The sequence below is a fragment of the Gracilinanus agilis genome, chromosome 1 (genome assembly GCF_016433145.1).
Source record: "Gracilinanus agilis isolate LMUSP501 chromosome 1, AgileGrace, whole genome shotgun sequence".
NCBI lineage: Eukaryota > Metazoa > Chordata > Mammalia > Didelphimorphia > Didelphidae > Gracilinanus > Gracilinanus agilis.
In genome coordinates this window covers 718,257,155-718,272,117 of record NC_058130.1, presented here as the reverse complement: position 1 = coordinate 718,272,117, position 14,963 = coordinate 718,257,155, and positions in this window count along the sequence as shown.

The following is a 14,963-nucleotide window of genomic DNA, read 5'->3' as shown; positions in this document are numbered from 1 at the left end:
GTTCCCCTGCGATACAGCTCTGGAAATCCTTTAAAGAAACCATCCCTTTTTATGATTTGACACATGGCAAAACAACACCAGAGAACATAGTACAATGTGATTTATTTTCAGTGAGCTCCTGTGAGAGAATGGGGGTTCTATATACCCCTCATAAGGAAGAAGTGCCAACAGTAGAATATTCAGAAGAAGACAAAACAGGTGTTATGTTGACCAAACAGTGTCATGAAGCTATTCAAGATCAAGAGATCCAGATGCCAGGACCTAGCCTGGAAGGAAGTTTAGATAAAGATAAGGAAAGTGTATCCATTCAGACATGCTCAAACCTACTCAATGCAGCAAACCAGTGGCAATCTGATGACCTGAATAGATCAGGTAAAAAGAGTCACTCAATGGCAAGTCCAAGACTGTCAGTGTCAAGGACACCAAACAGATCTACTCAAGAATTGAGCCAGCAAGCAGGATCAGTTTGTTCTAGCATGGAGGCCACTAATAGTCCGAATCAAGGGTCCCCCAGTCCAAATAAATACAATGGGCAAACCAAATTAAGAGACAATTTTTGGAGAAACGAATTGGGCGAGATCATTACCGCTCCCACCTGGCTGGCTCGATTTGAAAAAGTTGATGCCAGCATCCATTCTTTACCACAGAGAAAAAGCCCAAGTGTTACCTCCATGGAGCCATCTTCTATAGGGGAAGACTCTTCCCTGGACGATTTGCCCATGACTGACTTTGTACCTGAGAAGAAGATGTATGCCAAAAGCACAGAAGGTACCAAACGGGAGGAGGCTAACATCCAAGATGATCATGACAATGAGGAGGAAGAGGAGGAACTGATGATGGTAGGTGAAGTTGATGGTGTAGTTGTCCAGGATGCCAAAGAAAGCTCAAGTGTGAAACCTAAAGAACCTATGAAAATAGGCAGAGAGGAGGAAGCCCTGCCTAAGTATCTCTCCCAGAAAACTTGCTTGCTCAAAAAAAAGAGGGAATGTCTCTCTGATCTGGATTCTGAAGATTTGTTGGAAACAGAAGATGATGATGATGATGACAAAGATTTGGATGAGGTTGAATATATTTTTGAAGCCATTGACCCACAAGAAGATCTGACCCCTTCCAATGAGAGCTTTTACCAAGAGATTGGTCGGCGGGTAATCTGGAAGCCACCTCATTCTACCATCTCTCCCCAGTTAATTGTTTGGCCTGTAAAAAACAAAGGCAAGAAAAAAATTGGTGCCTATGAAAGTGCTGCCCTATTTCATAAGCTTAAGGATAGAGACTACTATGAAACTGCTTATGGAAAGCTGATGAAAAGACAGATAATGGGCAAGAGAGAAGGTAAGCTACACATAATCTTAGGGAAATGTTCTCAGAGTAAGTTTTTTACTTTGGGAACACCTAGGCCTACTTTTTAATGATGATGGTGGTGGTGGTAGGTTGGGGAGTGGAAAAAGAAAATGCATTAACATCTTACACTTTAAAAAGCATTTAAATGTTCTTTTCAACTGTCTTTTTTGAGCCTTTCAACAGGTTTGTGGACAGAACTGTAACTGGCATGCAATCATTTAATTTTTCTCAACCCTATTAGACAGTATATGTATTATTCCCACCCTTATAAAATGAGTGAAGGCACTTGCTTAAGATCACACAGATAATAGCTAAACTGAAACCTGTGCTAGAGGACTAGAGCCATGAAAATTGGGTTGAAGTGGCATACTACATCATGCTACTTCATATATATTTTAGGGAAATTAATATGTTGGTATCCTAAGACTGATAGGAGAAGAAGAGACAAGGAAGCAAAAAAAGGGATTAAGAAGCTGTTGAGGTTTTTAACTTTCCATTTAAGGAAATCAACTCTCCCTCAGAGTGAAAATGATGCAGATGAGTTTGGGATCTGCATTGGTTGAGGGATGTTCTTCTTTGGGAATCCCCTATACCAAAGAATTGGGGATATGGTTTTACGGTATTTCTCTCTTGTCTTCCATCCCCCCAACCTCCAGGCAAATACTGTTAAAGTTGTCTACATAAGTCATGATGAGGGTCATAACTAGTTTAAATGGGAATAGAAAGAAGTATTAGAGATGTTTAATAGAAGAATATACAGGACTTGGTAACTCTCTTCTTTTAATAATAAAGATTAATGAAGGATTAAACCCAAGTGGTAGAGAATAATGGTAACATCAATAATAGGAATAGTATCTTTTTAGCCTTGTTTTGTATTGTTCTCTTAAACCAAATTAAACTTTAACTATTTCCGATCCTAATCAGTGCTTTTTGCCTAGAGATACCTAGATGATGCAAAGGAGAGAATGCTGGACTTGGAGTCAGGAAGACCTGAGTTCAAATCCTGTCTCAGACACTTATTAGCACTATATACCTGGGCAATTCAATCAACCTACTTCAACCTCAATTTCCCTATCTATAAAATGGAGACAATAATAGCACTTTTCTTACAGAGTTGTTACATGGACTAAATGAATACAGAGGTAAAATGTTTTACAAACTTTAAAATATTCTATAAAGACTAACTTATCGTTATTGCTTTTATTCCAGATGTATATGCTCACACATGTCAACTTCTATGCCTAGAATGCATTCATACTTCATCATGGCTTTTTAAAATCCTCTTATTTCAAACTTTAGTCCAAGTGCCATCTCTTCCACAAAACTTTCCGTTATTATTCCCTTCCCAGTTAAAAAAATATTATCTCTTAAATCTTTTTCTAGAGTAACTCCTATATGTATTGCCTTTTCCTCCTCATTTTCTACTTTGTAACTATCCCAGTGGACAGAGCACTGAGCGTGGAGTCAGGAAGATGAGGTCAAATATGGCCTCAGACATCAATTGTATGACCCTGGGCAAATCATTTACCTCGGTTTCCTCAACTGTAAAATGGGAATAATAACAACTCCTATTTCTCAGGGTTATTGCCAGGATCAAATGATATCTTAAAAACACCTTGCATGGTGCCTGGCACATAGTATGTGCTAAATAAATGCTTATTTACTTCCCTTCTTATCAGCATATGTACCTACTCTCTCCCCTCATAGACTGTAAGTGAATTATAAACAGGTACTCTTTCCTATATCATCTTTATAGCCCCTTCCCCTACACATAATAGGTATTTAATATTGAATACTATTAGGGAGACATCAGAAGATACTGTGTAACATTACTTGTGACAGTGGCAGTGGTCTTTCAATGTGCTAGAATTGTAGTCTTGTCATTAGAACTCCATTAAATGGTTAGAACAAAGAAGTGAAAAGAAATAAAGAAATAGCAAATTGCTGAAGAAGGCATAGGATGAGATCCCCATTACTAATGGGGGAAAGCATAGACAGGGGCTAAGAACTAAGTTTTGAGAAATATGCACAATGATAAGGAAGAAGAAGGGCAGAGTAGAGCAAGCAAGAGTTGTTAAGGGGAATCAGAAGATTGTGTGGAAGGAGGGGCAGCTGGGTAGCTCAGTGGAGTGAGAGTCAGGCCTAGAGACAGGAGGTCCTAGGTTCAAACCCGGCCTCAGCCACTTCCCAGCTGTGTGACCCTGGGCAAGTCACTTGACCCCCATTGCCCACCCTTACCAATCTTCCACCTATGAGACAATACACCAAAGTACAAGGGTTTAAAAAAAAAAAAAGATTGTGTGGAAGGAATATCAGGAAAGGACTGTATCCCAAGCCGATGGAGAAGAGTGGTTTTGTTCATGTTGTTTAGAGTAGTCTTATTATCAAATGCTGTAAAATTGTGCAAAAGAGTGGGAACTGGTAAAACTTTTGAACAAACACTATCTTCTCGGATGGGTGCCAGCCAGGGGACTGAAATAATGGTGCAAGAGGAGACAGTGAGTGGTAAGAAAATGGAAACGACAGGGAGAAATCATCTCATCTGAAATAAAGTGGATGAGATATTTTGTGAGGTAAATGAGGAAACTCATTAGATTGAGGCCATTTTTTCCCCTGGGGCATATAAGTAATTATCTCAGGTAGACTGTTCTATGATATTCTAACTTTACTATTTAATAAGAGACAGTAGAAAATTTAAAAAAATAAACATAAATAGAAAAGGTTTGGGACAGTCCTGAAAAGAGTATATTTTAAACCTCAAAACAAATCAAACTAAGTGACAAGGGCTTAGTTGGAAAGGAAGTTCTGGTGATCCAGATGTTTCTATGGTGGTTTTCTGGGCTCTGAAATTGTGAGTAGGAAGAGGATACAGGGATTACTAGATTTAAGGATGTTTATGATAAATCAATGAAAGACCACCACCCCCCAAAAAAAGTATAGTGTAGCAAATAGAGAACTGGACTTGGTGTCAGGAATACCTGGGTTCAAATCCCATTTTAGCCACTTATCTATGTTACTTTGACCCTGGGCAATTCACTTAATCTGTCTATACTTCAGTTTACTTGTCTATTAAGGGGCTTAGACTCAAGTAACCTCTACATCCTTTCCAGCTATAAAAATCTACAGGCAATTCTGAACCCAGGAATTTTGGGATCTGACCAAAACACAGATAACAGCAGAATTGGGCTGAGAATCTAGGTCCCCTGACTTAGTACAATACCCATGTTCACATTGCCTACATTTTAATAGCCCAGTGGCTTCTTGTAAAATTCTTCCCAAAAGGAAAATTGGACTCAACTACAGCAGATAGAATGCAGAGAAAGGAAAATTCCCTATACTGTTCAGAAAACAGGGTCTATTTTTATCTAGTCACTATGATAACTTATGAAAAGGCAATTGGCCTCTCTAGTTATCTCATTTCAATGCAAAGTTGGGATATCACAGTACTGCTTATAAATATTTACCAGCCTGAAGGGAGAAGGTTAGATCAAAACCTCTCAGGTTCCCTTCTGGCTACAAGTCTGGCTATAACAATTCTGTTATACTGAAATTTTAGGAAAAATACAAACTATAGTAGAATTTTCCACTATTAAAAAAGTGATCACCTACTTAGCTATCAAGGCTTAAATGTCAAAGTTTCATCACTGTACCACACTCTCAGAAAATGGAATAGTAGAGAATAACTTCTCCACTTTGCTCCCCAACCTCTTTCTTTCTAGAGCTTTTTCAAGATACTCAGGAACCAGGAAAAGAAAGTATGTTTTTGCACAGGTCAACTAGCTATTAAAACTATCCTGGAACATCTAAACATTTGTACCTTTCTTTTTTCTGGTACCATATTCAAATTTCTACCTCATTAGGTAGACTACAAAAGGAAGATTTGATGGTGGCAGGAGATGATATCTGGGTTAAAAGTGGTGCTAAACCCAAATTCACCAGTCAGAATATGAACTATACTGTCAGGAGCAAGGAACAAGGTATGTATTTTCAAATCCTCCCTACACAACATATATTGGAGTTAATTTTAAAAAATACTAGCTAGCCTTTATACAGAGCTTTAAGACTCATGAGATGTGCAAAGCACTTTACAAATACCTAATTTAATCCTTACAAAAAAATCTATAAGGTAGTTGCCATTATCTCCAATTTACAGATGGGGAAACTGAATCTGAAAAGTTGTGACTTTAGGACAACTCAACCAGTAAGTATTTGAGTCAGGATTTGAAACGTAATTTCTCTGACTCCAAATCTAGCACTCTAACCCACTGAACCACTTAGCTGGAATAATATATCAAAGCTTTCAATCTGGAAGTCATTTTATGTTAGGTGGACAGGAATATAGTCTAGTGCAGGAGTGGGTAAGCTATAGAGATGGGTAAGTCTGGGTTCAAATCTGGATTCAGTCACTTCCTACCATTTAAAAAAAAAAAGAAAGAAAGAAAATAGAAGGGGACAGGTATTTGCCCTCAGTGGATAGAGGGCCAAGTCCTTATCACTCTTCTACCTTGGAATGAATACTTAGTATCAGTTCTAAGACAGAACGTAAGACTTTTAAAAAAGTGGGGGGAAGGAAATAGTTTGCTTTAATATCTTAGATATCTTGTCAAGTTCTTTGACTTGGACAACCTCTATTTTGGCTTTTAAGAAGGCTACTCTAATATCTGAAGTAGCTATTCAGTTACTAACTTTAACTACTTTACTGGATTCTAGGCTTGTAAGATGGCCATAGACTGGCCTAGGCAAAAAGAGAACCTTTAAGACAAATGAAAACAGTCAAAAAGGAAGAAAATAAGCATTTATTTAGTGCCTAATATATACTAGACACTGTGCTAAGTGCTTTTACAGTTACTGTTTTATCCTTACAAACAAGCCTGAGAGGTAGGTACTTATTATTCTCATTTTTAAAGTTAAAGTCAATGGCAAACAGAGATGAAGTGACTTGTCCAGGGTCACAGAGGTTGTGTCTTAGGTCAGATTTGAACTTGGGTCTTTCAGACTTTCAGTCCCAGTGTTCTATCCACTGAACCTTGTGGCTGTCTAATAGTTTTAGACTATGGTATTCTTTCTACATATCTAACCATGTGGCAGCAGAAGTTTAACACATGACTCCTTCTTTCAGTTAAATTGGACAGGTCCAAAAGGAAGAAGCTCCATAAACACAAGATCTTGAGACCTGAAGCAGAAACTGTTGAAGTATGGGCAGTACCTAAATGCAGTATAAACAGAGGTGGGTGTAAGGTTCCATTTGCTGTGTAGATACCAAATCTGATGGGATATAATAGTCTGATCTTGGCATTCCTCTACCTCTGAGCTCCCAGCTAAGATACAATCTTTATAAAAAGCTAGAAATTGAAGTTTTGTGAGGAATTTTGTCAGTAGGAAGAAGACTCTTTAATGGAATAAGCAGGTGCATAGATAGGATCCAATTGTATACCTAAAGATAAAATTGGCACTTACATGAGTTTTTTCTTTAATATGACTCATAAAGTTGTAGGATAACTGTGTTGTAGATTAAATAAGCTTTTTTGCAGGCAGGTCTATGAAGCTGATGCATCTTTAACCCCCTTTGGAAGACATGTTCAAAGTTTCAACTTAAAATTTGGGCTGTTGGAATTTTCTTCTCTTCTGCTATGATGCCAGCTGCATGAGGAGTCTCCCTATTGACAAATGCTTGTACTAACATATGGGAGAAGACCCCTGGGTTGGGGAAGGAAGAGGGAGGAAAGCAAATAAATACACAAGAAACTAAAGCCTCAGCTTATGAAATTATAAAACCTTTTTTAAAAACAGCTTTAAAATTATGCAATGGATGGGAGCTAAGCATGAATTTAACATTAATCTTTGACCACATGTGCTGTGAAAAAGAAGTAGTTATAAAAGACTAATTTTTTCAATCCTTTGCAGGATATGGATTGAGGAAAAACAGCTACAGAAAATAAAATATTCCTGCCAGAGACAATTGATGACAAGGATATGGAGCCTGGCTATTTTTATTTTAACCTGGGCTAGAGCTAGCAAAATTCATGTATACACATAACAGGCTAAAAAATGGTCTTGTATAATGCTGCATAATCTATTGAACAAAATCTGATCATTGAGATACCTACAGAGTGTAAATGGTACAATAACAAATAAACAGAATTGCATAAGTGTATGGCTTTCATTTTTCTCTGGGTAGGGGGAAGAACCTGCTAAATGCATTTCTAAAAATTGTATAGAAACAATTGGTTACTTATCAGTTTATGAACTTTTCTTTTAACTCTGTGTCTTTTATCTGAGTACCTTATTCTTCCTTTTTTTGTGGAAGGGGAAGTAGTATAAACCAATCAAGTGTGAGCATTAAGTTTAGTATTAAAATGGTGAAACCTAGAAACAAGAGAAGCTATTGGGTTTCCTAAGGAAAACTAATAAAAATGAAGCAGGTCAAAATTTCCCTTCCAATCAGAGTAGAACCAGGCTCAGGAATCATTTCCCAAGAACACTTGGTTTCTACTTCATAGTACAACATGCCTTTCCCATAATAAACTAATCACCTAAAATAGCTGATTTGATGCATTTTTTCATATTCAACAACTCAACTCCCTCAGTTGCCTTTCTTCTCTGATTGGAGGGCTGGATGAACACATAAGAATTCAACTTCTCCTAAAACCTTTCATTATAGAGGACTGAGATCCGAACTTTCCCTGGTAACACTACATTTTCCATCATCTGCTCCTCTTGGTTTCGATTCCATGGAACATCATGCCCTATCTCTCTACTTTTCACTTCCTTTTGCATGTTGTCTTCCCTTGTTAGATTGTAAGCCTCATGACAGGGGCTGACTTTTTTTTTAATCCTTACCTTTTGTCTAAGAATCAATATCGTGCATTGGCTCTAAGACAGAAGAGTGGTAAGGGTTAGGCAATTGGAGTCAAGTGACTTGTCCAGGGTCACACAGCTAGAAAGTGTATGAGGCCATATTTGAACCCAAGACTTCTCATCTGTAGGCTTGGCTCTTTCACCGCTGAACCACCTAAGTGCTCCTTTGTTTTTATTTTATTTGTATCCCTGGTGCTTAGCTTAGTGCCTGGCACGTAGTAGTTAATAAATGTTTAATAAATTGAATAGTCCCTGTACTTCCCCCCCCCCCAACCCCAGTTAAGATAGTTATTGTTTTGGGAATACTCGAAGGGATTAAGGGGAATAGTTTTAGTTTAGTTTTAGTGTAAGTGTAGAATTCTTTAGTGTAGTTTAGTAACATAGGAATCTGGAAATGTTGCAAGGTGCAAATTTCCAAAAGACAAATGGGCATCTTGTAATATAGGATTAATAACTGTCCCATGTTGACCTGGTTGGAATGTTAACAGTGGAATGAGACATAGGGCAAAGCACCAACTGCCACTGGGGCCAAGAGTATATAAAGCCCTGGAGACCCAGGGCTGGGTTTTTTCTTCCCTGACTTCTCCCCTGATCACTCACTTATCCCTTAACCCCGGGGCCCAGGTGATGGGAGTCACAATGTGGGTAGCTTAGCACTAGAATAGAGTAGGGTTTTAAACCAATCCTGCAGATCAATTTACTAATACTGTTAGCACAACTGGCAAATCCTTTAGTCATTGATCAACTTTATTTATTATTCAGAGACCACATCACTCTGACCCAGGGCTGGCTGCCCTGGGTCAGCAGAAGACCATGGAGACAAGACCTATTAGCAACCTTAGTCAGATATACCTTTCATCCTTAGATCTCAGTACTTCCTAACCCTCTTTCCACTGCCTTGTTCCCTTTACTCTGTTATCAATAAACCCCTTAGGCTTAACCCTGAGAACTCTGTGGTTCTCTGCCTACCATCTAAGGCCAACCAGGAACAGGCAACAGGAAGGGTTCTGAGCAGTTTCAGCTGGAACAAACTCCATTGGTGAAGGACAGGAATTTCAATGTCCACTTCCTGTCAGCCTACCATTCACCAATAGGAAGCTGCTTCCTCAGCAGGGAAGGGGTTGGGAACCTGATATCTTAAAGGAGCCTGGTGTCTAGTAGTGAGAGTTTCACTTGATACTCAGTTTCCTGGGTTGGTTCCTTGTTACATTTATAAACAAATTTCAAGCCCAGCCTGGGTACTGCTCACTCCATCCTTCCAACTAGCACCATCCTCCTGCAAGCCTTATTACCAGCATAAGGCCCCTGACCCATTTATTACAATTATCAGACAAAACACATTTCCATATTGGTCATTGTTGCAAGAACACATTCACACAAAAACAAAATCCCAAAATAAAACCTTAAATACACTGATGAGAAAGATAGTATGCTTTGATCTGCACCCATCTGACTCAATAAAAGTTCTTTCTCTGGAGGTGGGTAGCATTCCCTGTCATAAGTCTTTCAGAATTGTTCCATGGGGCAGCTGGGTAGTTCAGTGGATTGAGAGCCAGGCCTAGAGATGGGAAGTCCTAGGTTCAAATCTGACCTCAGACACTTCCCAGCTGTGTGACCCTGGGCAAGTCACTTAACCCCTATTACTTACCCTTATCACTCTTCTGCCTTGGAGCCAATAAACAGTATTGACTCCAAGATGGAAGGTAAGGGTTATTTAAAAAAAAAAAAAAGAAAGAAAGAAAGAATTGTTCCAGATCATCACATTACTGAGAATATCCAAATTTGCACAGTTGATCATCATATAGTATTGCTGTTACTATGTTCAATGATCTCTCCATTCTGCTTATTTCACTGCATCAGTTCATGCATCTTTCTTATTTCTTATAGCATAATGGTATTCTGTCACCAATACATACTACAATTTGTTCAGCCATTCCCCAGTTGATGGACCTCCCCTCAATTTCCAATTCTTTGCCACCACAAAAAGAGCTATAACAATGTATTAAGTCTATTTCTTTATGTGCCTATCGACATTTTGTTTGATCACTTTAGTCCATCTGGTTCTTAGTTAACATATTATAAGGACCATATTTTGCTAGATTGGTCCTTAGTCAGCAGACACAATCTGTTGCCAGGCCATAATCTTTCCAAAAATTCTTTACAACTTGGTCATACACAGTGGAATTTTTGTTCCTGGGCCACAATCCTTTAGGAATACATAATTACCTCCATAGTATGATGAATGTTTAGGTAAGGTTTTTGCAGAATATTTATACTCTCTAAGCCAATATGTATATGTACAAGCTTAGATCAACTACTAACCTCATGCAGGTGTGTAGGGGCTCCCCAGATATCTATCTTGTTTATCTTATCTAAGGTTCTACTCATCTCTTTGATTTCTTTCTTATTTATTTTTTATTAGATGTTTCTAGTTCTGAGAGGGGAAAAGTAAAATCCTCCACTATTATTATTTTATTATATATTTCCATCTTTATCTCATTTAATTTTTCCCTTAAAAATCTGGATGCTATTACACTTGCAACATATAGGTCCAATATTGATAATGCTTCATTAATCATAGTAACCTTCCCAACATAATATAGTTACCCTATTAATCCCTTCCAATTATATCCATTTTAGTCCCAGATCTGTCAGACAACATAACTGCTACCCTTGCCTTTTCTGAATTAGCTAAGGCATAATATATTCTGCTCCTTCTCCATGAGTTTTTCTTGCATGAGTGATATGTGTCTTCTTTTACAAAATGTAGAATATGGAAATGTGTACTGCATGACTACACGTATAACCTATATCGGATTACTTACTGTCTTAGGAAGTAAGGAGGAAAGTGAAGGAGGGTGAGAATATGGATTGCAAAATGTTAGAAAACAAATGTTAAAAGTTGTTTCTGCATGTAACTGGGAGGAAAATATAATAAAATATTCCTGAGGGGAAAATAACTTGAGCCAAACTTGTTTATTCAGCAGTTTTCTCTGAATTGTCACCGTCTCCCTTTAATGAAAAAAGCATTTTGATTAAGCATTAGTTTCTAGCACACTGCCACTATCAGGAGCCTTTTCTATTCTAATCTAGGTTGCTTTCTATGTGGGAGAGAGAGAGTTGTGATAAAGGGGATTGTTTGTTATAGTTTATTTGAAGAGAACTACAGGAGAAAAGCTTCCTGCATTTCTAAGATTCCTTTCCACCTGTTCTAATTTTTTCATCGAACCCTCAGAACTCTAAAATTTTAATCAAAGAGTCAATAAGCTGGGTTTTCATTCAAGGATAGGTATATTCTGATCAGGTTATATTATATTTATCTTTGTGATAGAAAATTATCTCAAAAAACCACTACCATTATTCAGTATTCTCTGGAACCCTAGGTAGGTTAGCTAGTACCTCTCCCCTGCCTAGATATAAATTCAATTTTCAGCTAGATCAATGCTTTCATACAGGATGCAATAAGAATGATGAAACCCATCAACCAATTAAAACATACTTCTTGTCTGGTGTCATCTCATTTCATCCAAAGGCTTTTTTTAAAAGTCTTTCATATTTAATCTGTGTTACTGAGACCTAGTTAAGGTATCAAGACTAAAATAGGATGGAGTAATTTCAACTTAACTCTTATACAAAAAAAATGAATTTCAAAGACTGATAAAGGTAGATATTGACATATATGGAAGCCATTCATTCATTCATTCATTAAACACATATGTAGGTTCTAGAGGACAAAGGTCTGGAGTCTCATATCTTTAGGACTTATCTCCCCCTCCTGGGTCCATGAACTCCCAAGGGGTCTGTAGATAGATTTCATGGAATCTACAAAGTTGGATGAGGAAAAAGACACCATTATTTTCACAAACCTCTTCTGAAATTTAACATATTCTTCAAACATGAATTTTAAAAATATTCTAAGAGGATAGTGAGGGGTTAAGATGGTGGCAGAGTAAAAAGCAGCTCTTAACCTCTCCTGACCGAAACACACAAGACTCCTCAAGGGGACATAAAAACAAGTCCAGACGAACAGAGGAACCCCACAACAGGGTGCAGCGTGGAAGGTACATGGAATCAGGACATTTCCATGCTATAAAGGGGTGAAACAGCTCTCACTAAATCGCGGGCTGAGCAACCACCCCACCCCCACCCCTACCACACACACCACCTATAGCGCCGAAGCCAGTTAAAAAGAAATAGAGAAAGTTTGGGGCACCCATCGAGTCATTGGCAGCTCCAGGGCCTGTTCCTGAGAGCAGCAAGATTTGGGACCCCAAAAAGCCAAAGAACACACGTGAACTCTGAGCGCGGGAGTGGCAGAGGCATGGGAGGAGGCAGACACAGCCACGAGCTAAAGCTCTGAAACCCTGAGTGGGGAACCAGCGTAGACGGGTATACAACTGTGGAAGCAGCACCCTGAGACTTGTAAAGGAACCTCCAGCAGAGGATCAAGCAAGGGGGTCCACCAGGGGGCTTGACCTTGGAATAAACCAGAACTCAGACCTCAGGAGCCAAAAGACCCCGGACAGACCCCGAGCACGAGGATAAAGCTGAGAAGCTGTTGAGCTAATGATGGCTACCCAGACTCAGGAAGTTCAGAAGAGAAAGATAAACAACAAGAAAAAGAAGTCTTTAACACTTGACAACTTTTACACAGAGAAAATCCAGCCAACCAAGCAAACAGAGGAGGAGAACAAACAAGCATCCAGACACTCCTCAAATAAGGAAAACTCCTCACAAGCTATGGAAGAGTTCAAAACTGAGATTCTGAGGAAGATGGAAGAGATCTGGCAAGAAAATAACAGTTTAAAAGGTAGAATCTTGCAATTGGAAAGTGAGGCTCAGAAATCAAATGAACTGATAAGCAAATTGAACCAGATTGAAAAAGAAAACCAAAAGATCATAGCTGAAAACCAGTCCCTAAAGGCTAGAATTGAGCAATTAGAAGCTAATGATCTCTCAAGACAACAAGAACAAATAAAACAAAGTCAAAAGACTGAAAAAATAGAAGGAAATATGAAATATCTCAATGAGAGAGTGACAGACCAAGAAAACCAGTCTAGAAGAGACAATTTGAGAATAATTGGTCTTCCAGAAAAACCAGAAATTAATAGAAACCTGGACTCCATACTAAAAGAAATTATTCAGCAAAATTGCCCTGAAGTCCTACAACAAGAGGGCAATATAGACATTGAAAGGATTCATAGAACACCCACTACATTCGATCCAGATAAGAAAATGGCCAGAAATATAATTGCCAAATTCAAGAGCTTTCAAGCAAAAGAAAAAATCTTACAAGAAGCCAGAAAGAGACAATTCAAATATCAAGGAACACCAAACAGGATCACACAGGATCTGGCAGCCTCCACGCTAAAAGACCATAAGGCCTGGAATACAATATTCAGAAAGGCAAGAGAGCTGGGCCTGCAACCATGGATCAACTACCCATCAAAATTGACTATATATTTCCAGGGGAAAGTATGGGCATTCAACAAAATTGAAGAATTCCAAGTATTTGCACAGAAAAGACCAGGGCTAAATGGAAAGTTTGATATCCAACCACAAAAATCAAGAGAAACATGAAAAGGTAAATAAGAAACAGAGGGGAAAGAAAGAAAACTTATAATTTTTAAATTTGCCTTTTTAAGGACCTCAGTAAGATCTAATTATCTGTATTCCTATGTAGAGAAATGTTATGTATAATTCTCTGTAGTGAACTCTATTCACTATTATAGTATTCACTATTATAGTAATCAGAAGAATAATTCACAGGGTGAGGGTGGAACACTAAATAATCTAAGATGACATGGGTGATGGGAAAGAGGGGGTGAATAGCAGGGGACACCAAGAGAAACTTGAGTGAATAAGAAAAATAGGATATTATAGTACACACAAAGAGGGCATGGGAAGGAGAGGGGACAAATACTATTATAAGAAGGAGAGGAAGAGAGCATTAAGAGGTAATAATCAAACCTTACTCTCAGTGTAATCGACCCGGAGAGGGAAGAGTAGCTATACTATCCATTGGGACATAAAACTCCTATCTCACCCTTCTGAGAAAGTCAGAAGGGATAAATCAAGGGAAACAGGGGAGTGGGGAGGTCAAAAAAAGGGAGGGGAGAAGAAGGGGGAGGGAATTCATAAGGCCGTTAAAAACAAAAAGGGGGGGAAATAAGGGAGGGGGTAGAAAGGGAAGTTAGTCAAGGGAGGGGATAAGGGATAGGGTCTTAATAGCAAACCACTGGTTTTAAAGGAAATAGTTTAAGGAGAAGGGTTAGGAATAGGGGAGGATACGAAAATGTCAGCAAATGTACAACTGATGATTATAACTCTGAATGTGAATGGGATGAACTTGCCCATAAAACGGAAGCAAATAACAGAGTGGATTAGAAACCAAAGTCCTACCATATATTGTCTACAAGAAACACATATGAGATGGGTGGACATACACAAGTTTAAGGTTCAGGGCTTGAGCAAAATCTTTTGGGCGTCAAATGAGAAAAAGAAGGCAGGAGTGGCTATTATGATTTCTGACAAAGCCAAAGTAAAAATAGATATGATTAAAAAAGACAGGGAAGGTCATTACATCCTGATTAAAGGCAGTATAAACAACGAGGAAATAACACTGCTCAATATGTATGCACCAAGTGGCATAGCATCCAAATTCATAAAGGAGAAACTGGCAGAGCTCAAGAAGGAAATAGATAGTAAAACCATACTAGTGGGAGATCTAAATATTCCTCTTTCAGATCTAGATAAATCAAACC